The sequence below is a fragment of the Lutra lutra genome, chromosome 4 (assembly GCF_902655055.1).
Source record: "Lutra lutra chromosome 4, mLutLut1.2, whole genome shotgun sequence".
In the NCBI taxonomy this organism is placed as follows: domain Eukaryota; kingdom Metazoa; phylum Chordata; class Mammalia; order Carnivora; family Mustelidae; genus Lutra; species Lutra lutra.
The window spans coordinates 91,502,357-91,529,322 of NC_062281.1; the positions used below are offsets into that span (position 1 = coordinate 91,502,357).

Sequence of the window (26,966 nt, forward strand, 5' to 3'; positions counted from 1 at the left end):
TGAGTGCCTCCCGCACGCCAACTGCGGGCGGCGTCGATGAAATAGGTCGGACTTGCGACGCGCATGCGATGCGCGCGGCCGCCGGCAGCGAATTCTCGGGCTCCGCGCCCGCTGCCCTCGCGGCCCAGCAGTCCGCACCCGCGGGCCCTAACGTCCCGGCCGGACTGAGCACCCAAGACGCCCCAGCGGGAGGGACCCGGAGGAGAAGGGCAGCCTCCCCTTTCGGTCCTGTCCGATATTAGCTTCCCAGAACGCTCTGGAAGAGACAGAACGGGAGAGCTGGAAACAGAGCCGAGAGAAAGGAAGAACTCCATGCGATTTTCCTCATCTAAAAACCGCATGAAGATGAAATCGGGGTTCGGTCGCGGGTGACGGTGAGTCGAGTCCCCCTCTCCAGTGGGAGCCAAAGCCTTGGCCTGGCCACCCACGAGTAAGCAGCCGCTGCTCCTTTTGGCATTTGAACGTCTCCCCCCTTGGGCTTTCCGTGGATTCCAAGGATGCAACTGGTAAATTTATTTTTAATGCCCTTCCTTGAAGTAAGAGTACTTTAAAATCTCTTAACAGAAGATACGGTTTCTGGTAGTTTTTGAATGAGGTCTTCCAGGTGTGGGGGAAACTAGAGAAAGCAGCTACAGCTGAGAATCACACACTCCCAGGAACTGCACTTCAGCCAGGTGGGTTTGTCTCTTAGGCTGGGCCAATGTTATTTTAAATACATCTTTGGTTGAATTTAAGATAAATTTAGGACGTTTGTGAGGAATAGTTTAATTTTCATAGGCTTTAATTTAAATACATATTTTAAAAGTTATATAACAAGCACATGAAGCCTGCCAGTTTTACAAAAATGGGAAAGAAATTATGTATAAATGGGAAAGCATCATAAAATGGCCTGTATTTAATGGCCAGTATTTAGTGGTTGTTTCCACTAAAGGTTTTTATCCCCTTGGATAGGTAACCACTAGCTTCTCTTTCTATAAAACCTGACAATCACTGCAAGAACTAAAATTCGACTTTCTAGTTCCAACCTACTCTTCCTTACACCTTTTCTCAGCATCTACCCCTAATCTTTTCTAATGCAATTTTTAAAAAGTCAATTTTTACATAGCCTCCAATTTCAACCTCATGGTCAACAACTATCAGTCCAGTTAATTAGAGGCCCTCCTGGAATTTGATCTCCCACAAAGAATAGAGAATTCCAAACCAAACATTGTATTTATGGTCATAAATAATAGAAAAGTTTGCTCTAGCCAAACACCTGGAAAATGAACTTTTTTTTCAATAAGAATCTAGATTCATGGTTGAGTGTTGCAGACATTTTGTCTCTAAAGGAAACTGGAGATTTATTTTTTCTGGGAGCTGCAATAGAGGGTCTTTGGCAAAGGGATCAGATATAATATGTGAGGACCTATGTCTTACAATGAAATGAGAGAAGTTAAGTGACTGCAGATTCTTATTTGTGTGGTGGCTACTTTGTTATGTACACATTTCAAAATTTATTGAGCTCTGAAAAAATCAAACCTGGAAGACTTTAAGACTTACTATTAAGCTGCTTATTACTATAAACAAGACCGAGTGGGAGTGGCAGAAGGGTACACGTGTAAATAAAAAGAACTGAATTGAGACATGTAAAATAGACCTCTCTTCTCTGGCCAAATTATTTTCCAAAAAGAGACACTAAAGCAATTCAAAGGGGAAAGGACTATCATTTCAACAAATAGCATTGGAACAAGATATCTACATAGTGAAAAAAACCTACAATCCCTACTTTACTATATACATGAAAGCTAATTTGAGTTGGATCATAGACCAAATCATACACACTACAACTATAAAGTTTTAGAATAAAATACATGAGACTATCCTTATGACCTGGTGGTAAGCAAAATAAATATCACACACCAAAAACAAAGAAGAAAAATGATAAGCTAGACTTTAACAATATTAAATATAAAAATAATAAGTTAGACTTTTAAAATATTAAACTTTTAGTCTAATTAAATATTAAATTAGACTTTAACAACAGTCATACTTAAAATATTAAATGTTAAAATTATAAAATAATTAAAATATTAAAAATGTCTTCTCATTAAAGATACCATTCAGTGAAAAGGCAGAGCCAAATCACAGACAGGGACAAAATATTCACAGAACATATCTGACAAAGACCCTATCTCCAGAATATAAAATGACCTCCTATAACCAATATTAGAAACTGAAACACCCATTTTTTAAAAATGGGAAAAAGCTTAAACACTTCAGACAGAAAGATAAACCAATGGCCAGTAAGCACATAAAAGAGTGCTCAGTATCACTACTTAGGGATATAGATATTAAAACTGCTTTGAAATACCACTGCACCCAGTAGCACGGCTAAAAAAGTCTGAAAAACACCGAATCTTTGTGAAGATGTGGAACAACTAGAACTCTCCCACATTTTTAGTGGGAATGTGTTATAGGCATTTTGGCTTTATAGTTTCTTATACATTTAAACAAATTTACATAAACATCCCTTTATTCCCATAAAATCCTTCACCTAGATATTCTTCCAAGAGAACTGAAAACATATGTCCATACCAAAAAGATTGTAACAAGAATGTTCATAGTGTTTTAATTCTCAATAGCCCAAACTAGAAACTACTCAAGTGTCCACTATCAGGACACTGATAAACAGATTGTGGTATATCCATATAATAGGATATTATTCAGCAATAAAAAGTAATGAGCTTTTTTTTTTTAAGATTTTATTTATAACAGAGAGAGACAGCGAGAGGGGGAACACAAGCACAGGGCGGCTGGAGAGGGAGAAGCAGGCTCCCCACTGAGCAGGGAGCCAGATATGGGGCTCTATCCCAGGACCCTAGGATCACGACCTGAGCTGAAGGCAAACACTTAACAACTGAGCCACCCAGCACCCAAATGGCACGAATTTTTATATACTCCACAATAAATAAAACTTGGAGACATTATGCAGAATACAACAGCATACATACTCCATGATTCCATTCACAGGAATTTCTAGGAGAAGCAAAACTAAAGTGCAAAATATCAGCACAATTATTTTCAAAAATAATGCAGAGGATAATGACAATGGGGATGATGATCCTGATTATGATATTATTGAGCAGCTACTAAATTCAGGCACAGCCAACAACAGAATGAAGTAGCTACTCTTATTAGCCCATTTTTTAAAAAAAATATTTTATTTATGTGACAGAAAGATCACAAGTAGGCAGAGAGGCAGGCACAGAGAGAGGGGAAGCAGGCTCCCCCCTGAGCAGAGAGCCCAATTTGGGGTTTGATCCCAGGACCCTGAGATCATGACCTGACCTGACCTGAAGGCAGAGGTTTAACCCACTGAGCTACCCAGGCGCCCCTTATTAGCCCCATTTTACAGAAGAAAGAATTGAGGCACATAAAATTTAAGTTACTTCTCCAAGGCCACACAAGGACAGAATCAGATTTAAAAACTAGAGCCTGTGCTCCTGAGCACAGATAGATCATCAGATCTTTCTTCTTCTCAGTCTTAGGTATTTCTGATTTTCTCAGATGTAGGTAGAGGTGAGAAGAGAAGAGAGAAGGAAAGAGAGGGCAAAAGAGGAGTGAGCGATAGAAACACAAAGATCTGTAGTCAACAAAGAGCAGAACGGGAAACTTATGAATGTTTTTACATCAAAGGTTATAAAAATTTCTGGGAGGTTTGTGATCTGCAAGCAAGCTAAAGATTCTTATGCTGAAGTGGTTAAGTATTGTGCTGAGGTCAGAAAATTAATCACAATTTTTAAAGCTGAAAACTAATACATTAAAATTTCTAGAAGAAAATGTGGGAAAATGTACTTACAGTCTTGGGCAGAAGAGATGTCTTAGCTTAACAATAAAAGAAAAAATAAATCAGATTCCGTCAAAAGTAAAAACTTATGTTCATCAAAAATCACCATAAGAGGGGCACCTGGGTGGCTCAGTGGGTTAAGCCTCTGCCTTCGGCTCAGGTCATGATCTCAGGGTCCTGGAATGAGATCGATCCCTGCATTGAGCCCCGCATCGGGCTCTCTGCTTGGCAGGGAGCCTGTTTCCCCTCTCTCTGCCTGCCTCTCTGCCTGCTTGTGATCTCTCTCTTTCTGTCAAATAAATTTAAAAAACAAACAAACACCATAAGAAAGTAAAAAGGCAATCCATAGAGTAGGAAAAGATATTTGCAATATTCTTATCTGAACATGACTCAAATTGAATGGACCGAGAACTTTTAGAAATCAGTAATAAAAGCCAAAACATTAAAAATTAGCAAAATACCAGAATAGGCTTGCTTCACAAAAGATAATTTCTAAATGGCCAAAAGACATAAGGAAAGATGCTTACTTATATCATTATTTATTAGGGAAGCACAAATTAAAACCACAGTGAGATACTACCTTTATGCACTCACAGCAATCAGTAAACTTTTAAAGAGGGAGAACACCAACTGCTGACAAGAGTTCCTTGTCGTTGCTGTTGACAAGGTAAAATCACACATTCTGGAAAATTGGCTGTTCCTAATAAAGTTAAATTTACACCAACCCCATGACCCAACAATTCCGCTACAAAGTATATACTCAAAAAATGAATGCACATGTGTAAGGACCTTGTTCACAATGGCCAAAACTATAAATTATCCAAGTATCCATCAATAGCAGTATGAGCACAGGAATAACATTCATCAAGAACACTGTAATAATAAACTCAACAGCATGGATGCATCTCAGAAAAAAAAATACATTCACTTCTGTGAATTTTAGAAATAGTCAACATTAACCTCTGGAGATAGAAATCAGAACCGTTTAATCTACTTAATTATATGTTTTTGTTGAACCATTTTAAAGTAAGTTACATTGAACTTAAATACTTCAGCATGCAAATGACTTCACCGGCTCCAATATTACTTAATTAAGTCAATCCACTAGACTGGGGTCAGCAAACTTTCTTTTGTAAAGCGCCCAGTAGTAAGTATTTTAGGCTTTGTTGAAACTACTCAACAATGCCGTTGGATTACAAAAGCAGCCATAGATAATACATACATGAATAAGTATGGTTGTGTTCCAATAAAACTTTATTTACTAAACAAGCCGTGTGTGGGATTTGGCCAGCAGGCCATAGTTCACTGACCCCTGCACAAAAATCACAGTTCTTTCTCATACTCAAAGTATCACAACTCATGCCAGTGGGAATTCCTTCAAGCCAACTGTGGGTGTTTTTAAAAGACCCTAGTGGATTGTTAATGAATCACCGCCTTCTGGGAATGGTATTAAAGATAAAAACCTGGATACTCTGGATAATCATGGAACTTTGTGATGTTGCTTTTAGATTAGTTCAGTTCACAGTGCTATAGTACATTGTAACTGAATTTATTTTGCATATATAAAATGTTCATTGGAAAATGACAGTGGGGTGCCTGGGTGGCTTCATGGGTTGAGGCACTGTTTCTTGATTTTGGTTCAGGTCATGATCTAAGGGTCCTGGGATTGGATCCGAGCTGGGCTTCACACTCAGTGGGAAGTCTACTTCAGGATTCTCTCTCCCTCTCTCCTACCCCCACCTTACTCCATCTCTATCAAAAATAAATAAATCTTCTTTTAAAAAAATAACAGTGATTTGGGACACCTGGCTCAGTCCATAGAGCATCAGATTCTTCATCTCAGGGATCGTGAGTTCTAGCCCCATGTTGGGTGTAGAGATTACTTTTAAAAAATAAATTAATTCTTAAAAATAACAATGATTATGCCTGTTTGGGGTCTTGTGATTTTTTTCTTTTCTCTTGGGCTCAAAATCTTGATTGCCAGTTAGCAAAGTTACTTATCTAACTTGTTGCTAAAATATAAATAAGGCCCTTTCAGAACAACAAAAAAAAATCAGAATGGTTTGCTTAAACACAGCACAAGTAGGTAGGAATTGGCTGGAAAGGGCTGTACTGATGTTTCTGGGCTGATGGAAATTTTGTATAGCTTTAACTAGGTGTGGATGTTTTTACATCAAAAATGCTAAAGGAGGCACGCCAGATGCAGTCAGGTATATGGTGTGCCGTGATCGTATAGTGGTTAGTACTCTGTGTTGTGGCCGCAGCAACCTCGGCTCGAATCTGAGTCATGGCAGTATCTGGCATCTTTCTTGAACACATTTGGTACGTGTTTTAGCCCTGGTGTTAATCCCCTTACCACCTTTTGTGGCCCAAGATCAAGGTTTGCGGTGGCTCCCTAATACTTTGCAGTTATAAGGGGAGGAAACCCTATTGTGCACTAAACTGGGGTCAGGTATTCTGTCTTCCAGAACCATGCCCTATATCTGAGCATGCACAGAGCAATCCCAAAAGAGAAAGAGCCATCTGTAGCTTCCACTTACGTAACGGTGTAGACATGAAACTTTTTCTGGTTGAGATATTGTAGCTGTTGATGGGGCCTTTTTAGACACTATGACAATGAGCTTTTTATGAGTTTGTACAATAAAATCTAATAAAACCCAATTTCCATACCATTCTCTGCCCCTCCAACCCAGCTTTCATTCTAATTGTACATATTGAAGTCTAATTCATGTGGAACACAATCAGGGTCTTAAGTGCACAACACAAAGAGCCTTCACAAAGGCCAAATACTGCTGTGGCTCAGATTCGAGCCAGGGTTGCTGCAACCACAATGCAGAGTGTTAACCACTATACCATCACAGCACACAGCAAAGATGCTAGCAATTGGTGTGTGTCCTTTAATAATTTTGATGCAAAATATTCACAATATTTTCTTGCTTTGTTCTTGAACAACTACAGGTTCTTGCACTTTTCTCTCTGTCGGGTCCTCTCTCTCCATTTCTCTCTCCCCATTCTGATACAAAATGAAAAACCATTTTCATCTCCCAGGATCTGGCCAGTGCATCTCCACAAGCCTCTTGGGAGGTCTCCTTGTCTTCAATCATGCCTCTCCTACTTCTTTCCAGTCTCCTGAAGGTTCCCTTTTGGCCTCAACCCTTTTTCTGCTCCCTCACACTGACCCTATGGACCCCACTGAAGGCAGAATGCGGAATGCGGTTGAATTGAGCGCTGGAGTTTAAGCTGCACAGATGGCGTGCTGTACGTCCCTCTGCTGCCCAGCCCATGGGACATTGCAGGCTTCGAAATCAGTTGACAAAAATAAAATCTTTAGGGGCGCCTGGGTGGCTCAGTACGTTAAAGCCTCTGCTTTCGGCTCAGGTCATGGTCCCAGGGTCTTGGGATCGAGCCCCGCATGGAGCCCCGCATCGGGCTTTCCACTCAGTGGGGAGCCTGCTTCCTATCCCCTCTCTCTGCCTGTCTCTCTGCCTACTTGTGATCTCTGTCAAATAAATAAGTAAAATCTTTAAAAAAAAAAATCTTTAGAAAAGAACTTCCCCCTTTTAAAAACATTTTTCTATTTCAGTTCTCAGAGTTCTTCAAAGGATTAAAAGCTTAACAGTGACAATGTACGGGGGAAAAAATGAAGACCAACCAAAGGAGAAAAGTAAAGATTGTTTATACAGAACTTGCTAAAGCAAGGCCATCAGCCATGGTCACTTGCGTTTTAAGTCTAAAGCTGCGGGGGGAGTGGGAAAGCTTTATAGTAGGAAAAAGGGAGGACTTAAGGTGTGCCCTCCTTGGAGGCTGTTGGCATGGGAAAGCTGTAAGTAGGTAACTAGAAGCTGAGCGTCCTGTATGACTGGTTAGCGGGCATATTTGACTTTCTCTGGGTGGTCCTAGGTTGCAATGGGGATAAAAATTAGGGAAGTAATTAATTATTAAGTTATTAATCAAATCCTGGCCATTTTGAGCCAATTGTTCCACAATTTTATTTTTTAGCTTCCTGGATTGTTACTAGAGTTAAAAGCCTGACTTTCTACAAATCTGCAGACTTCTAGCAGGCTGCTTCCTGGGGGGCTGCTGCAGCTGGAGGACCAGAGTTCATCAGAGTCTATATATAAAGAGAGAAAGTCTATATATTCTATATATTTTTTATATATTCTATATATATTTGTATATTTTAAATATTCTATATATATATTTTTATATATTTGTGTATATGTAACATACTGCATAACATATATACATGTGGTGTAGCCATTGTCCCTTTGTATGCTCAAACTCTAAAATGCGTTAATTCAGCAAGTCCTAATTGAATGTCCTGGGCATTCAGCTTCCCTTGGGCCCCCCTCGACACAGCCTAGGGCGTAGAGGGGTGGCAGGGTCGCGGTCCGGGTGTCTTCAAAGGTTCTGGCTTCTGAGGGGCAAGGCGGGGCGAGGCCGTTTGCTTTCCCCAGTTTCGGAATCACCCAATGCACCGGTTTCAAACCCGAAAGACGGCTTGATTTGTCACTCTAATCTCCGGTTTTCCAAGGCTTTGGAGCCTGCCGAATCACACAGCAGGGACTGGTGGCCATTTGCGATTCGGGAGGAATCACTATTATAAGGAAGAAAGAGAGTGCATTGTGTCTCTGTGGCGCAATCGGTTAGCGCGTTCGGCTGTTAACCGAAAGGTTGGTGGTTCAAACCCACCCAGGGACGGTGTGGAGTTTGTTTTTCTTCTTTACTTCTGTTTGGTTTTCGCAGATTCGCCTCGGCAAAGCGCGAAATACCTCATTTCCCTCCCTTCAAGTGATATAAGGGCCCCTTCTGGAGCTCCCCTGTCCTCCCCGAAGATCTGCCAGAAGAAACATAGGAGACAGAGAAGTTCTGAGAAACAAGGAACAAGAGAGGCTTGGTGTAATCTGTCCTAAAGAGCATGTTTTGTGGGATGGGATCTTATTTTTTTGGGCTAGTAACAAATTTTATGTACCTCAATTTTTCAACTGCATAATAGTATCTTGCGGGATGTGTCTATTTAGTAAGTGTTCAATCAATAATGCTATCAGTGGAATTGTGAGCATTGTTATCATTATCTTCTGCATTATTTTTGATGAAGGCATTTCTTTGTACTGTTACTTAAACTTTTACATTTTATTTTTAAAAATAAGTTGATCTGGCGCCTGAGTGGCTCAGTGGGTTAAAGCCTCTGCCTTTGGCTCAGATCATGATCCCAGGGTCCTGGGATTGAGCCCCACATTGGGCTCTTGGCTCAGCAGGGAGCCTGCCTTCCCCTCTCTCTCTGCCTGCCTCTGTGCCTACTTGTGATCTCTGTCAAATAAGTTTTTTTTTTAAATCATAAAAATAAGTTGATCTTACAACAATCCAATAATCCTGCAGTCATTATCCGTGTACCCATCTCTTTTGCCACTTACACAAGTATCTCTATAGGATAGAGTCCTATAAGTGCAATTGCTCTGTCATAGTGGTTACAGTATGTTTTTTAATGTAAATAATAAATCCTGTAAATTTGCCATCAATTGTAGTGGTACCAATTTATAGTTCAATTTATTTTTCTAACTAGGAGAATTCTTTTCCTCATACTCTTGCTAGCACAACACACTTTCTATACACTTATCTTTGGTCATCTAATAAAGGGAGTGTTGTCCTCCTGACTTAACTAACAGGGAGGTACAGCAGATGACATGGTGGGCATTAAGCAGTAGGTATCTCTGCATCTACTCCTCTACTAAACTGCCAAGATATTTTTATATACCTGTAATTGATTTCTGTGGAGCCCTGTCAACCAGTGCAGAGAAGACTGGCTAGCGTGTCCTCTTTGTGCCAGTTTACCCAGAGGGAGAAGAAACTCACTAGTCCCAGAGGTTTGTTCCTCTTCCCCTCTCTCTATAAATAGCAAGGGTGAATTAGTATGTTGTCTGTATTAGGATTCTCCAGATAAACAATCAATTCAGAACTAATATATACAACATACTAATTCATCCTTAGCACTTCCGATAAGTAGGTAGGTAAGTAGGTAGGTAGGCAGATAGACAGACTAATTGATAAGATAGATGGATCATAGAGTAAGGAAGACAGAGACTTATTTTAAGGAATTGGATCACACAACTGTGGAGGCTTTGGCCTTGCAGGATAGGATGTCAGGCTAGAGACCCACAAAAGGCTAAGTTTGACTCCAAAGGCATTCTGCTGACAAAATTTTCTCTTTAAGGAAGGTTAGTCTTTCTCTGCTAAGGCCTTTGGCTGGGTGAAGCCCACTCACATTATGGAGGGCCTAAATCAATAGACTAAAATCTGCTTTAATCAAAGTCTACCGGTTTAAATGTTAATCTCACTTAAAAATGCCTTTACAGGAACATCTAGAATATTGTTTGGCCAAATATCTGGGTGCTGTGACCTAGGCAAATTAACACATAAAATCAACCATCACTTAACACTGCATTATTCCTTTACAGTTTTTGGCAGCTATTTCCACAAAAAACATACCTGAGACACATCATTCTAGCCAAGAGAAATCTGCATCTGACAGGGGCACCTTGTGTTACAGCCATTGGTTCATGTTCCCTTGATTTTTCTGTTGACCCTCAGGAGCAGAAATTGAGCTCTATGACTTTTACATACTATGTGTAATTCTTAGATAAGTCGTCTTCTTTCTCATTTATACACTGTCAATTATTTTTTCCCATCAGTGGTATCAGTGTGGAATTCTGGTTTTGCTTTGATAAAATGCACATTGAGAGATGATCTCTGCTGGGTGGTGGTTCACAAGGATCTATTCTCTGTTGGATGGTAGATGACAGATATAATCTAATCTGCAAGTCTTCTGTGATTGGCCCTTTATCCTGAGGTTTTTGGTATTTTCTCATGTTTGAGTCTGCAGTGTTGAGAATTTGTTCACATCTGATCCAAATTCTGTGGACCCAAAAGTGGAATACTTTCTATACCAAGAATTATCTCAACACACAGTGATTCTCCCCTAAGTCAAGTCTCTTGACTTTAATAAATTGCTCTACATAATGGGGAGTGTGGAAAAGAAAAGAAACTGAATTTCTGGTATCCATTAGCCTGTTTTTGTAGTCTATACTGAAGTTACTAAATGATAGAATAATTTCACAACTGTTTAAATCAGGCTAAAGAAAGGAGGAAAAGGCTATGTCATTGAAATTAGGCAATTAAGTCAACAAATAGGGCTTCTGACAGTTATATAAACAAGATTTAATAATTTCCAGAACTGTTAACTAGTTCATCCTTTTATTAAAAGAAGAAAAAATCCTCTTAAAATTGATTTTTAAAAACCAATAAAATTCAGTGACCATAATGCAAAAGACTCTGAGAAGGCCCTACCGCACTGAAAAGGCTATCACAAAATTACTCAGATTTCCAGCAGAGTGTCTTCTCCAAACACTTAGTGGTACATAGTTATTTCCTTTTATGCTCCTCATAATAAACATTTTTAATAAATACCATTGCCTTTTTTCCTTTCAGTGGTGTTATTACTTTCTATAATTAGTTTTTTTCAAATGCCCAGTAGTTTTAGGAGCTTTTTCCATTGTATAGTTGTAAATTGTTTTCTAAGGAAAGTAATTGCAATAATTCGTTTTCTTCTGGAGGGCACAGATAGGTCTCTAACAATTCAAAGGAGGTACTTCCCAGATTGGCTTATGGATACTAATAATCACTTATATAAATTGAAAATAAGAGAAACTAAGTACTTCAACCAAAGAAAAGAAATTTTACTATTTATGTTTAGATTTTCAGAGAGTATTTGGCTCCTTCCAATTTTCATAGGTAATTACTTTGTGCTTTTTCTATGTGATTCCCTGACATTATTCTTTTTGAGTAATCAAATTACTTACCCTGTTCACATCAAAATGCTGCCTGGACCATAGTCATATGACCATTCTAACTATTGCTACTACTACTACCAAAAAAAAGAAAAGAAAAGAAAAGAAAGGAAAAAGGCAATTGCTTATATCTTATTAAGAAACTAACATGCTAAGGATCTGAGCCAAGATTCTGAATTTCACCAGTTTGTAGTGTATGCAAATTTCTTTTCTGGCTTGTTCTTAAACTAGAACATATGATTTGCATATCCTGTGCTAATACACAATCGATGTATCAAAAAGAGACTGAGGCTCTCATGGTCAAATTGGCTCCATTTGAAGCAGAATTTTGACCAAACACTGACAGCTTAAAAATTCTGAAAAGGGGGATGCCTAGGTGGCTCAGTTGGTTAAGCAGCTGCCTTCGGCTCAGGTCATGATCCCAGCGTCCTGGGATCAAGTCCCACATCGGGCTCCTTGCTCCTGCTTCTCCCTCTCCCTCTGCCTGCCACTCTGTCTGCCTGTGCTTGCTCTCTCTCCCTCTCTCTCTCTGACAAATAAATAAATAAAATCTTTAAAAAAAAAAATTCTGAAAAGGAAAAGGTACAAATCTGGCTTCAATGGATGGACACTGGAAGAGATAACTTATCATGTGCAGTTTTTAGCTAAACTTTCAATTCTATTCAGAAAACCTCCAAATCACTGAAATTGGTTTCCTTCATGACCCAGTGAAATTGCTCCCAGGGTAGACTGCTTAGCTTGTCCTTTTACAGATTCCAGAATATCAGCTTATGAACAAAACAGAAAGAAGGGGAAAGAGAGAGAGAAATTCATTATTCTCTGTTTTCTTTCTCCCCTCTCGCCTATTTTGTTTTAATATAATTTCTTGGAGAAAGGCTTTGTTTAAAGATCAACAGTTTATGAGAGTGAATTATGTACTCATAATTATCTCATTCACTTTGGGTGGAAATTAATTTAGTACAACAATTTTGGAAAATTATTTGACACTACTAAAAGTGACTGTAGGGGTGCCTAGGTGGCTCAGTTGGTTAAGCAACTGCCTTCGGCTCAGGTCATGATCCTGGAGTCCCTAGATCTAGTCCCACATCTGGGCTCCCTGCTCAGCAGGGAGTCTGCTTTTCCCTCTAACCCCTCCCCTCTCATACTCTCTCCCTTTCTCTCAAATAAATAAAATCTTTTTAAAAAGTGGCTGTAGGGCCGCCTGGGTGGCTCAGTGGGTTAAAGCCTCTGCCTTTGGCTCAGGTCATGATCCCAGGGTCCTGGGATCGAGCCCCATGTTGGGCTCTCTGCTCAAAATCTTAAAAAAAAAAAAGTGGCTGTAAATATAAATGTAGAAACAGATATAAATATAGATAGGGAAATAGGCATATATGTATATATCCTATGACCCAACAATTCCAATTTTATCTAAATAGCCTGGAACCATGCTGCTGACCTAATTGTCACTAGCCACATATAGCTGTTGAACATTATGGTTAGTGTCCCATGTTGAAATGGGATTTTTTTGATATATCTAGCTAAATAAAATATATTATTAAAATTATCTCATTTAGTGGTGCCTGAGTGGCTCAGGTGGTTAAGCATCTGCCTTTGACTCAGGTCACGATCCCAGAGTCCTGGGATGGAGCCCTTGTCAGGCTCCCTGCTCAGTGGGGAGGCTGCTTCTCCCTCTCCCTCACTCTGTCCCTCTCCCACTTATGCTCTCGCTTTTTCTCTCTCTAATAAAGTATTTTTAAAAATTATTTCACTTATTTTTATTTTTTAATGTGGCTATTAGAAAATATAAAATTACTTTTAGCTAGCATATGGAGAACACTGCTTTAGACAAAGGTATGCGTATGTTCACCAAAAAGCATGTAAATAATGTTTATAATTGCTTTGTTCCAAATGACTCTAATCTGGAAACAAATCAAATGTGCAACAAGAGCAGACTAAATATATTGTGATATAATCATATGATGGAATACACACAACAATGAAAATCTGTGAAAATAATACGAATAAATCTATACCATAGTTTAGAGTGAATAGTCAGATTACCCCCCATGCCTGCACACACACACACAAAACCCCACAGTATTTACTTTCTGATTCCATTTATGTGAAGGCAAAGAACAAGCAAAACTAAATGGTAATAGAAATTTAAGGAAGTCTAACTCTGTGGAATGTTGCCTGGGAAGAGGCATGAGGAAGCTTTCCAGAGTTTGCAAATGTAATATACCTTAGTCCAGGTGGTGGTTACTCAGGTGAGTTTACATTAATAAAGGAACTCTTAACTGCACAGTGTACTTTACATTTCCTATAACTGAGTAAAAATAACCAAAAGGCCGCTTAGTTAGCTAAGGTTTGCAAAACTGATAATGAAATTTATTCTCCTTGGAAAGCCTAGGCTAGGATGCAAAGTAGGTTAACCTTAGGAAACTAGAGTAAGAAGAACAAATTAAATTGTAGGTAAACAGAAGAAATGAAATAGTAATGCATAATGAAATGAATAATGAATAATAAGTGATGAATGAATGAAAAATGAATAATGAATAATGAAATGAAACAAAGCAGAGGTCAATGAAATTGAAAACAGGAAAATAGTAGAGAAAAACAACAAAGCCAAAAGCTGGATCTTTGAAAAGATCAATAAAATTAATAAACCTCTAATCAATGAAAAAAAGGCACAAATTACTAATCTAAGAAATGAAAGAGGCCATCAGTCCTGATCCCTTGGACATTAAAAGGTAATAAAGGAATATTGTGAAAAACTATGGCCACAAATGTGATAACTCAGGTGAAATGGACCAGTTCCTTGAAAGACATAATCTACCCAATTTATACAAGGAGAAATAGATAATCTGAACAGACATGTATCTCTTAAAGAAATTGAATCAACAATTAATAACCCATTTTGCTTTTGCTTTGCTCCAGGATACTCTTGCTCTCAGGAGGAACTTGGGCAATGAAGAGGAAATAGCAAGTAGAGTCAAAGGCCCTGAGGTGCTAGAGCTTCCCTGGGTTCAGCCATTTGGCTCCTGTTAAAGGTTGCTTTTCTGTCACCATTCAGGTCCTCCCACAAAGCTTCATGCTCCTCTGTCCTCTAAGAACATTATTTCTTTAACTTCCACTTTTATACTGCAATCTTATCTGTGCAATAGAGAGATTAGCTTTGCAAAATTCAGTAAACACTCTTCTGGGGAATCAAATCCAATGTCCTGGGGGTGGGACAAAAACATCTACCACAGATCCACAATGGCTGACAAGACTATCTTACTCTTAAGTCACCTAATTAGCATAGATTACCCAGCTTTATGTGGACTCCCACCAACCAGAGCCTGGATTTGCACTCTCTTTTCCCAGGGGCCTTCAAAAACAGGAAAACTGCAATGACCACCACCTCACACTTGGGCCAACACAGTGCTGGAGCAATATAACTCATTTAGTTGGCAGGAAGGTGTGAAGCCACCACCTGTGTAGAACCTGGGACCAGGGACTGAGACTCCACCTGTGAGAGGGCAGGACTGGCTGGGGCTCCCGTTCACTTGGGATGGGTGTGTGGATCTGATGAGGAAGCAGAGGCAGCAGAAGAGGTGGCCCCTGGGGCTGAACTGACATTCAGATGTATCAAGGCAAGTGGAGAAAGCCATTCAGAATTGTTCTGGAGTGTGAGATCTTATTAAATCTGTTTCTTGCTACAGGGAAATCAAATGATTTTATGGTAAAATGGTTATTCTGTAACCCGTGCTGTCCTGTACTATAGCCACTAGCCACATGTGGCTATTTAAATTTAAATTAATTATTGTTAACTAAATAAAATCCAGTTTCTCAGCACTAGCCACATTTCAAATGTTCAATTCCCATGTTTCTAGTGGCCACCATATTGGAAAATGCAGACCCAACTCATTAGTCAGTTGTACATAAGATATTTTTATTCCAAAGTCCTGACTTCCTACTCATCATTAAACTCATTTTAGTTGATTTAGTTCATCACTAGAATAAGCAGCTTTGAGAGAAAGACTTTCCTGCTTTCCCTGGACTGGTAAAGAAAAGCAATTCCATGCCTCGGCTACTGCAGGGCAGTGGTAAACCTGGTCTTGCATTGATCATTCCAGCCCCAGAGTTGCTGCAGGTTGTTCTAAAGACTGCCCCTGCCCATGCCTCCAAGGAATGCTTGTGGAGATTGGAGCTCTGCTTCAATGCTAGCCCTTCGGCCTCCCCAGCAAAGACCGCTGAAGGGTCCCTACCAAAGAGTGACCCGAAATATTCTCTCATCTTCCTCTCCAACTGTGAAAGCTCATTTCAGTGTGGTCATGCACTGTAATCCAACATCTATTTTTTTTTAATGTGTAGTATTTTTTCTTTATTTATAGTACATCTTTTAACAAATAGTATCTTACATTTAAGAGAATGACAGTTGTTTTGCTTTACATTTTTTTAAAATTATTTTCCAACATCTATTTTAAATCTCACTGAACATGAGTTTGGGGGCTTTGACATCCAATAGACTTTGGTTTGATCTTGCCTCTTGTATTAGCTCTGGCCTGCCAGTCAAATTTGGGGTTTTTTCATATTTCAGCTTCCTCCTCTATAACAATAGAGATAATATTTACTTTGAAATGCTGCGATGAGAATTAAATTACCTTTTATACTTTATGCCAGTTTACATTTACAATTTAACTTCTTTTTAAAATATTTTGTTACGTTAGGGGCGCCTGGGTGGCTCAGTGGGTTAAGGCCTCTGCTCGGGTCATGATTCCAGGTCCTGGGATCAAGTCCCACGTTGGGCTCTCTGCTCAGCGGGGAGCCTGCTTCCTCCTCTCTCTCTCTCTCTCTCTCTCTCTCTGCCTGCCTCTCTGCCTACTTGTGATCTCTGTCAAATAAATAAATAAAATCTTTAAAAAAAAATTTTTGTTACGTTACTATAACAGACTTACCCTAAATACTTTAAGATTAAAGTCCAAGTGCATACCAGTAATCTATTTTTGTTGTTTTTAAGAAATGAAAGTAGGAACATTTAATTTACCTAGAATTTGTAGATTTCCTCAGTGATGAGGAGTATGTGTAGCAAACCAGCCCATACACTGCAAAAAGTAGATAAAATCTGGTTTAAAGGAATTGTTTGAAGTCTTTGGAAGACCACCAGTGCAGCTAGGACACACAGAGCCAGCAAGAGAGAAAAAAAAGAGAGAGAGGTGCTCATTGGAGCAAAATTAATTTTCTGCCTTTTCCCGTCAGGACATTGACCTGGGCAGGAATCAGAGACCGAGAAGCTGAGGAGAAGGCAGCTACTAAGAATCAGAAAAAAAAATAGCAGACTTTAAATAATTCATGATGGGGGCGCCTGGGTGGCTCAGTTGTTGGGCATCTGCCTTCAGCTCAGGTCATGAACCCAGGGTCCTGGGATCGAGCCCCACATCAGGCTCTCTGCTTGGCAGGAAGATTGCTTCACCCTTTCCCACCCCCACCGCTGGCTTATATTCCCTCTCTCTCTGTCTCTGTCAAATAAATAAAATCTTTAAAATATATATATAATTTTAGAATAAATAAATAACTAATCCATGAGGGGAAGCATAGTGGAGGCGCTGGGAAGACCTGTGGGGCTGTCCTGCCATTGTGACTTGAGGAGCCAAGACCCTGTAGCGCCCAGGGATGTGAGCTGGATGCTTGGTAAAGGTTTTGCCCTTGTTAACCTTAAAAATAAAACTGCCAGTTATTTTACCAACAAAAGATGTTTATTGGAAAATAGAAGAAAGTTGTAACCCACAAGCAAGCTATAGCAAAACCACTGGCAACTCCCACCAAAAAAGGAGCAGAAAGGTCTTTTATAAAGTAAAAGGGATAGTTGGGTAGAGGTGTTCTAAACAAAAAGGTCTACTACTGCGGTAAACTGGGAGTTCAAAGTATAGTGGCTTTTCATTGCTGCGTTGTGACTGTTCCTCATTGGCTGGGCTATTGCTGGGGCAGGAGGAAAGCCTTTCTTCCTCCTGCAGGAAGAGTAAAGTAACATTCCCTTACTTGCAAGGTCTCTTTCTCTTCCTCTTGGGTCTGCAATGTAATAGGGCGTGACATCTCACCCTGACAATCTCTCCATTCCAGGAGGCTAAATCTTGAGGTTTTCTGTTTCCAACGTTCACACCCTCAAGGCATTTGCAAATTCAGCTACCTGCAGGGAAGAACCTATGAAGGCAAACAGAGTAGGGCTGAAAGAAAAGCAGTTTCAGTGATACCATGATGCAGAGGATATAGATATAAATAGACGTTCAGGACCCTCCAAAGAGAAGGTACCTCTCAGACAGCAGCCCTAAAGACCTACTGGCTAAGAATGCAGGCAAAACCAGATTGGACTGAGACTTCCAATCAGTACAAACTAAAACAGCTCAACCATGAGATGGATTGAGGTGATCTGCCTCTCTGTCTCTCCCAAAAGATAACATTATCCAAAGCCTCCATAGTTCTTCACACATCAGGCCCATCATCAATGACATTTTCCAATGATACAAACTAATAAGAGCAAGAGAGGGAAAAACAAACAAACAAAAGAAACTGACTCACTACATGACTGAGCTCCTGGACTTCTAAGATAGGAACACTAAAATATATAGCTGTTCAAGGATATAGATGACAAGATGGAAATTTACACTGGAGTTTAGGAATCTATTGAAAACTCATGGAAACCCTAGAACAGAAATATGTGATAACTAATTTTTAAAAAGCAACATATGGGTTGGTTTTTTTTTTGTTTTTCGTTTTGTTTTTTAAAAAGACTTTATTTGAGAGAGAGAGTGAGAGAAAGACAGAGCACAAGCAGGGGGAGGGGTAAAGGGAGAGGAAGAGGCAGACTCCCCGCAGAGCAGGGAGCTGAGGGACTTGATCCCAGGACCCCGGGATCATGACCTGAGCTGAAGGCAGATACTCAACCAACTGAGCACCCAGGCGCCCCACAACATATGGTTTTAACAGCAGTTTGGACCCAGTTGAAGAGGAATTAGTAATTGAAAAATAATAAGTATAAAATATCTAATTGAAGTATTGGGCGCCTGGGTGGCTCAGTGGGTTAAGCCGCTGCCTTCGGCTCAGGTCATGATCTCAGGGTCCTGGGATCGAGGCCCGCATCGGGCTCTCTGCTCGGCAGGGAGCCTGCTTCCCTCTCTCTCTCTCTCTCTCTGCCTGCCTCTCCGTCTACTTGTGATCTCTCTCTGTCAAATAAATAAATAAAATCTTTAAAAAAAAAAAAAAAATTGAAGTATGTGTAAAGAGCTAAAAGGAAGGGAACTTCAGAGAGGAGAGTTTTTTAAAAGTACACATGTTTTTAAAAAGCTAATGTACCTGTATTTCCATTAGAAGATGGAAATTGGATTAAAATCAGTTTTATAAATGTGATGGTTGATTAAAAAATAACTGATGAGGAGGAGGAGTCAAGATGGCGGAGAAGTAGCAGGCTGAGACTACTTCGGGTAGCGGGAGATCAGCTAAATAGCTTATCTAAAGATTGCAAACACCTAGAAATCCAACGGGAGATTGAAGAGAAGAAGAACAGCAATTCTAGAAACAGAAAATCAACCACTATCTGAAAGGTAGGACTGGCGGAGAAGTGAATCCAAAGCGACGAGAAGATAGACCGCGGGGGGAGGGGCCGGCTCCCGGCAAGCGGCGGAGCAATGGAGCACAAAATCAGGACTTTTAAAAGCCTGTTCCGCTGAGGGACATCGCTCCAGAGGCTTAACTGGGGTGAAGCCCGGGCGGGGTCAGCGCGGCCTCAGGTCCCGCAGGGTCGCAGAAGGATTGGGGGTGTCTGAGTGTCGCAGAGCTTACCGGTATTAGAACGGGGAAGCCGGCTACAGAGACAGAGCCGAGGAGTGACTCTCAGCTCGGGTTGCCTTGAACCGGTCGCAGGCTCGGTCAGCTCGGAGCGCGGCCAGAGGCCAGGGTGACGGGAGTCATTGGGCGCTGTTCTCTGAGGGCGCACTGAGGAGTGGGGCCCCCGGCTCTCGGCTCCTCCTGGCCGGAGACCGGGAGGCCACCATCTTCATTCCCGTCTTCCGGAACTCTACGGAAAGCGCTCAGGGAACAAAAGCTCCCGAAATCAAACCCAGCAAACCTGAGCAGATTACTCAGCCCGGCCCCGGGTAAGGGTGGTGCAACTCCGCCTGGGGCAAAGACGCTTGAGAATCACTACAACAGGCCCCTCCCCCAGAAGATCAACGGGAAACCCAGCCAGGACCAAGTTCACCTACCAAGGAGTGCAGTTTCAATACCAAGGAGAGCGGCAGAATTCCAGAGGAGAAGAAAGCAAAGCACGGAACTCATGGCTTTCTCCCCATGATTTTTTAGCCTTGCAGTTAATTTAATTTTTTTTCTTTTTCAATTTTTTTTTCTTTTTCTCTTCTTCTGCTAAATTTTTTTTAACTTTTACCGTTTTCTTTTTTAACGTTTTTTAAATAGTTTATCTAATATATATATATATTTTTCCTCTTTTTATATTTTTTCTTTATTGGCTTTCTTTTTTTAATAGTTTCTTTTTTTTTTTATTTTTTCTTTCTGAACCCCTTTTTATCCCCTTTCTCCCCCCTCACGATTTGGGATCTCTTCTGATTTGGCTAAAGCATATTTTCCTGGGGTTGTTGCCACCCTTTTAGTATTTTACTTGCTCCTTCATATACTCTTATCTGGACAAAATGACAAGGCGGAAAAATTCACAACAAAAAAAAGAACAAGAGGCAGTACCAAAGGCTAGGGACCTAATCAATACAGACATTGGTAATATGTCAGATATAGAGTTCAGAATGATGATTCTCAAGGTTCTAGCCAGGCTTGAAAAAGGCATGGAAGATATTAAAGCAACCCTCTCGGGAGATATAAAAGCCCTTTCTGGAGAAATAAAAGAACTAAAATCTAACCAAGTTGAAATCAAAAAAGCTATTAATGAGGTGCAATCAAAAATGGAGGCTCTCACTGCTAGGATAAATGAGGCAGAAGAAAGAATTAGCGATATAGAAGACCAAATGACAGAGAATAAAGAAGCTGAGCAAAAGAGGGACAAACAGCTACTGGACCACGAGGAGAGAATTCGAGAGATAAGTGACACCATAAGACGAAACAACATTAGAATAATTGGGATTCCAGAAGAAGAAGAAACAGAGAGGGGAGCAGAAGGTATGTTGGAGAGAATTATTGGAGAGAATTTCCCCAATATGGCAAAGGGAACAAGCATCAAAATCCAGGAGGTTCAGAGAACTCCCCTCAAAATCAATAAGAATAGGTCCACACCCCGTCACCTAATAGTAAAATTTACAAGTCTTAGTGACAAAGAAAAGATCCTGAAAGCAGCCCGGGAAAAGAAGTCTGTAACGTACAATGGTAAAAATATTAGATTGGCAGCAGACTTATCCACAGAGACCTGGCAGGCCAGAAAGAGCTGACATGATATATTCAGAGTACTAAATGAGAAAAACATGCAGCCAAGAATACTATATCCAGCTAGGCTATCATTGAAAATAGGAGAGATTAAAAGCTTCAGGAAAAACAAAAAACTGAAAGAATTTGCAAATACCAAACCAGCTCTACAGGAAATATTGAAAGCAAAGAGAGACCCTAAAAGTAGTAGATCAGAAAGAAACAGAGACACTATACAATAACAGTCACCTTATAGGCAATACAATGGCACTAAATTCATATCTCTCAGTACTTACCCTGAATGTTAATGGGCTAAATGCCCCAATCAAAAGACACCGGGTATCAGAATGGATAAAAAAACAAAACCCATCTATATGTTGCCTACAAGAAACTCATCTTAAACCCGAAGACACCTCCAGGTTTAAAGTGAGGGGGTGGAAAGGAATTTACCATGCTAATGGACATCAGAAGAAAGCAGGAGTGGCAATCCTTATATCAGATCAATTAGATTTTAAGCCAAAGACTATAATAAGAGATGAGGAAGGACACTATATCATACTCAAAGGAACTGTCCAACAAGAAGATCTAACAATTTTAAATATCTATGCCCCTAACGTGGGAGCAGCCAATTATATAAACCAATTAATAACAAAATCAAAGAAACACATCGACAATAATACAATAATAGTAGGGGATTTTAACACTCCCCTCACTGAAATGGACAGATCATCCAAGCAAAAGATCAACAAGGAAATCAAGGCCTTAAATGACACACTGGACCAGATGGACATCACAGATATATTCAGAACATTTCATCCCAAAGCAACAGAATACACATTCTTCTCTAGTGCACATGGAACATTCTCCAGAATAGATAACATTCTTGGTCCTAAATCAAGTCTCAACCGGTATCAAAAGACTGGGATCATTCCCTGCATATTTTCAGACCACAATGCTCTGAAGCTAGAACTCAATCACAAGAGGAAATTTGGAAAGAACCCAAATACATGGAGACTAAACAGCATCCTTCTAAAGAATGAATGGGTCAACCAGGAAATTAAAGAAGAATTGAAAAAATTCATGGAAACAAATGATAATGAAAACACAACGGTTCAGAAACTGTGGGACACAACAAAGGCGGTCCTGAGAGGAAAATATATAGCGGTACAAGCCTTTCTCAAGAAACAAGAAAGGTCTCAGGTACACAACCTAACCCTACACCTAAAGGAGCTGGAGAAAGAACAAGAAAGAAACCCTAAACCCAGTAGGAGAAGAGAAATCATAAAGATCAGAGCAGAAATCAATGAAATAGAAACCAAAAAAACAATAGAACAAATCAACGAAACTAGGAGCTGGTTCTTTGAAAGAATAAGATTGATAAACCCCTGGCCAGACTTATCAAAAAGAAAAGAGAAAGGACCCAAATAAATAAAATCATGAATGAAAGAGGAGAGATCACAACGAACACCAAAGAAATACAGACAATTATAAGAACATACTATGAGCAACTCTATGCCAACAAATTTGACAATCTGGAAGAAATGGATGCATTCTTAGAGACATATAAACTACCACAACTGAACCAGGAAGAAATAGAAAGCCTGAACAGACCCATAACCAGTAAGGAGATTGAAACAGTCATCAAAAATCTCCAAACAAACAAAAGCCCAGGGCCAGACGGCTTCCCGGGGGAATTCTACCAAACATTTAAAGAAGAACTAATTCCTATTCTCCTGAAACTGTTCCAAAAAATAGAAATAGAAGGAAAACTTCCAAACTCATTTGATGAGGCCAGCATCACCTTGATCCCAAAACCAGACAAGGATCCCATCAAAAAAGAGAACTACAGACCAATATCCTTGATGAACACAGATGCAAAAATTCTCGCCAAAATACTAGCCAATAGGATTCAACAGTACATTAAAAGGATTATTCACCACGACCACGTGGGATTTATTCCAGGGCTGCAAGTTTGGTTCAACATCCGCAAATCAATCAATGTGATACAACACATTAATAAAAGAAAGAACAAGAACCATATGATACTCTCCATAGATGCTGAAAAAGCATTTGACAAAGTACAGCATCCCTTCCTGATCAAAACTCTTCAAAGTGTAGGGATAGACGGCACATACCTCAATATTATCAAAGCCATCTATGAAAAACCCACCGCAAATATCATTCTCAATGGAGAAAAACTGAAAGCTTTTCCGCTAAGGTCAGGAACACGGCAGGGATGTCCGTTATCACCACTGCTATTCAACATAGTACTAGAAGTCCTAGCCTCAGCAATCAGACAACAAAAGGAAATTAAAGGCATCCAAATCGGCAAAGAAGAAGTCAAACTATCACTCTTTGCAGATGATATGATACTATATGTGGAAAACCCAAAAGACTCCACTCCAAAACTGCTTGAACTTGTACAGGAATTCAGTAAAGTGTCAGGATATAAAATCAATGCACAGAAATCAGTTGCATTTCTCTACACCAACAACAAGACAGAAGAAAGAGAAATTAAGGAGTCCATCCCATTTACAATTGCACCCAAAACTATAAGATACCTAGGAATAAACCTAACCAAAGAGACTAAGAATCTATACACAGAAAACTATAAAGTACTCATGAAAGAAATTGAGGAAGACACAAAGAAATGGAAAAATGTTCCATGCTCCTGGATTGGAAGAATAAATATTGTGAAAATGTCTATGCTACCTAAAGCAATCTACACATTTAATGCAATTCCTATCAAAGTACCATCCATTTTTTTCAAAGAAATGGAACAAATAATCCTAAAATTTATATGGAACCAGAAAAGACCTCGAATAGCCAAAGGAATATTGAAAAAGAAAGCCAAAGTCAGTGGCATCACAATTCCAGACTTCAAGCTCTAATACAAAGCTGTCATCATCAAGACAGCATGGTACTGGCACAAAAACAGACACATAGATCAATGGAACAGAATAGAGAGCCCAGAAATGAACCCTCAACTCTATGGTCAACTCATCTTCGACAAAGCAGGAAAGAATGTCCAATGGAAAAAAGACAGCCTCTTCAATAAATGGTGTTGGGAAAATTGGACAGCCACATGCATAAAAATGAAATTGGATCATTTCCTTACACCACACACGAAAATAGACTCAAAATGGATGAAGGATCTCAATGTGAGAAAGGAATCCATCAAAATCCTTGAGGAGAACACAGGCAGCAACCTCTTCGACCTCAGCCGCAGCAACATCTTCCTAGGAACATCGCCAAAGGCAAGGGAAGCAAGGGCAAAGATGAACTATTGGGATTTTATCAAGATCAAAAGCTTTTGCACAGCAAAGGAAACAGTGAACAAAACCAAAAGACAACTGACAGAATGGGAGAAGATATTTGCAAATGACATATCAGATAAAGGGCTAGTGTCCAAAATCTATAAAGAACTTAGCAAACTCAACACCCAAAGAACAAATAATCCAATCAAGAAATGGGCAGAGGACATGAACAGACATTTCTGCAAAGAAGACATCCAGATGGCCAGCAGACACATGAAAAAGTGCTCCATATCACTCGGCATCAGGGAAATACAAATCAAAACCACCATGAGATATCACCTCACACCAGTCAGAATGGCTAAAATGAACAAGTCAGGAAATGACAGATGCTGGCGAGGATGCGGAGAAAGGGGAACCCTCCTACACTGTTGGTGGGAATGCAAGCTGGTGCAACCACTCTGGAAAACAGCATGGAGTTTCCTCAAAATGTTGAAAATAGAACTACCCTATGACCCAGCAATTGCACTGCTGGGTATTTACCCTAAAGATACAAATGTAGTGATCCGAAGGGGCACGTGCACCCAAATGTTTATAGCAGCAATGTCTACAATAACCAAACTATGGAAAGAACCTAGATGTCCATCAACAGACGAATGGATAAAGAAGATGTGGTATATATACACAATGGAATACTATGCAGCCATCAAAAGAAATGAAATCTTCCCATTTGCGATGACGTGGATGGAACTAGAGGATATCATGCTTAGCGAAATAAGTCAATCGGAGAAAGACAACTATCATATGATCTCCCTGATATGAGGGAGAGGAGATGCAACATGGGGGGTTAAGGGGGTAAGAGAAGAGTAAATGAAACAAGATGGGATTGGGAGGGAGACAAATCATAAGTGACTCTTCATCTCACAAAACAAACTGAGGGTTGATGGGGGGAGGGGGGTTGGGTGAGGGGGGTGGGGTTATGGACACTGGGGAGGGTATGTGCTATGGTGAGTGCTGTGAAGTGTGTAAACCTGGAGATTCACAGACCTGTACCCCTAGGGATAAAAATATATTATATGTTTATAAAAAATAAAATTAAATTTTAAAAAAAGGCTAAAATACTATCATTTTGATCCACATTTAATCCCTGACAAAATATCTTTCAAAGTGAAGGTGAAATAAAGGCCTTTCCAGATAAGCAGAATACCTTCAGAAAAGGAAATACAAAAGATAGTTCCTTAGACAGAAGTGATCCCAAGGGAAACATGGAAATGAAAAAAGTAATGAAGAGCAATGGATATGTTAAATATGTGATAATATTATATGTTAACATATTTATTAATTATTAAGTGATTATTGATAATTTATTAATAATTATGTTAATATATTTGTTGATAATATTTGTTATACTGGATATGTTAAATATGTGTTAATATTTATTAATTAAATAAATCAAATAAATATTACTGTCCCAAGCAATAATTACAATGTCTGTGTGATTTAAATATATTTGAAATAAAATTAATGACAACAGGAGGGCAAATGAAATTATCAGTAAAGTCCTAGTGTTGCCAAGTTTACTGGGGAGACCCTGGGGGCCTTGGGTTGACCCAGTCTGTCCCAAAGGTGTTGCTGAAGGTGCTTGGTCTTGTCCCAAGAAAGAATTCAAGGACAGACATGCAACATAGCAGAAGAGTAAGTAACACCAGCAAGAAAGTTTATTAAACTAAAAGATATGCTCTCAGGATAGGAGAGCTGGTGAGCTAGAGAGAAAGAGAGGGAGAGGGAAGGTGAGAGAGGGAAGGAGAGAGAGGGAGAGTGCTCTAGCTATATGCTCCGGGGTTGGGTTTCAATCTTTTATTGACAGTTGTTAAGTAAGGAATGGAATATTCATTACTTGGGGTGGGGATTTCTTCGAAGCAGGGTTTCTCATCTTTTCCTCCTTATCTGGTCAGGGGTTTCCTGTCGTGGCACCAACCATCTTCATGTCTGGTTTGATCCAGTTTCTGTGGCCTGCTGCCAGGACAGGCCTCTGACTTTCCTGATAGCTGGCCATGACTTACTACTCTCTGCTGGGCTCTAGCTATCCTGTTAGAACCTAACTTAACTGCCTACTCCAACACTAACATAGTCTAGAAAATATGAAAGTTCTAATTTATATTAGAGTCTTTTGTTTAGATTTTACAGAAGACATGAAACTTTTTAAAAAGTATGTGTCAGGAGGTAACTAAAAGCTAAACAATTTGTGTAATTTCAACAATTTTAAAAAGATAATCTTGTTCTTGTGCTAACAATATGTTACTATTATATAATTTACAAACAATGCACCTATGTAAAGTATACAATTGGATGAATCTCGACAGATGTGTGCAGACCAAACTTTACAGAACATCAACTTATTAAATTTTCCTCATGTAAATTACTATTCACAATACCTCAAAGAAGCTACCACTCTTCTGATTTCTAGACTACAACTTAGTTTTGCCTGTTCTACCAGTTCTGGGACTTTATGTACCTGGAATCATACATGAGTAACTCACAGGAACATTAAAACAGCTATGTTTTAGGGGCGCCTGGGTGGCCCAGTCGGTTAAGCATCTGACTCTTGATTTCTGCTCAGGTAATGATCTCAGGGTCGTAAGATTGAGCCCCGCATCAGGCTCT

General features: G+C 39.8%; 1 protein-coding gene and 1 non-coding gene across 10 annotated transcripts in view; both read left to right on the forward strand.

Moving 5' to 3' along the window:
• Positions 1-30: 30 nt before the first annotated feature.
• The window catches only part of LOC125099194 (myomegalin-like), a 53,529-nt gene continuing 26,593 nt past the window's right edge, over positions 31-26,966 (forward strand). For 5 of the 9 annotated variants that reach the window (XM_047728589.1, XM_047728594.1, XM_047728584.1 and 2 more), the window contains exon 1: positions 31-374. The gene's annotated coding sequence lies outside the window, so the exon portion shown is untranslated. Of the gene's footprint in view, positions 375-564; positions 675-26,966 lie in introns of all 9 variants that reach the window. The other 4 variants (XM_047728590.1, XM_047728591.1, XM_047728583.1 and 1 more) reach the window with 2 other exon arrangements.
• TRNAN-GUU (transfer RNA asparagine (anticodon GUU)) lies at positions 8,454-8,527 on the forward strand. Its single transcript has one exon. It is a non-coding gene; the product is annotated as a tRNA-Asn (tRNA).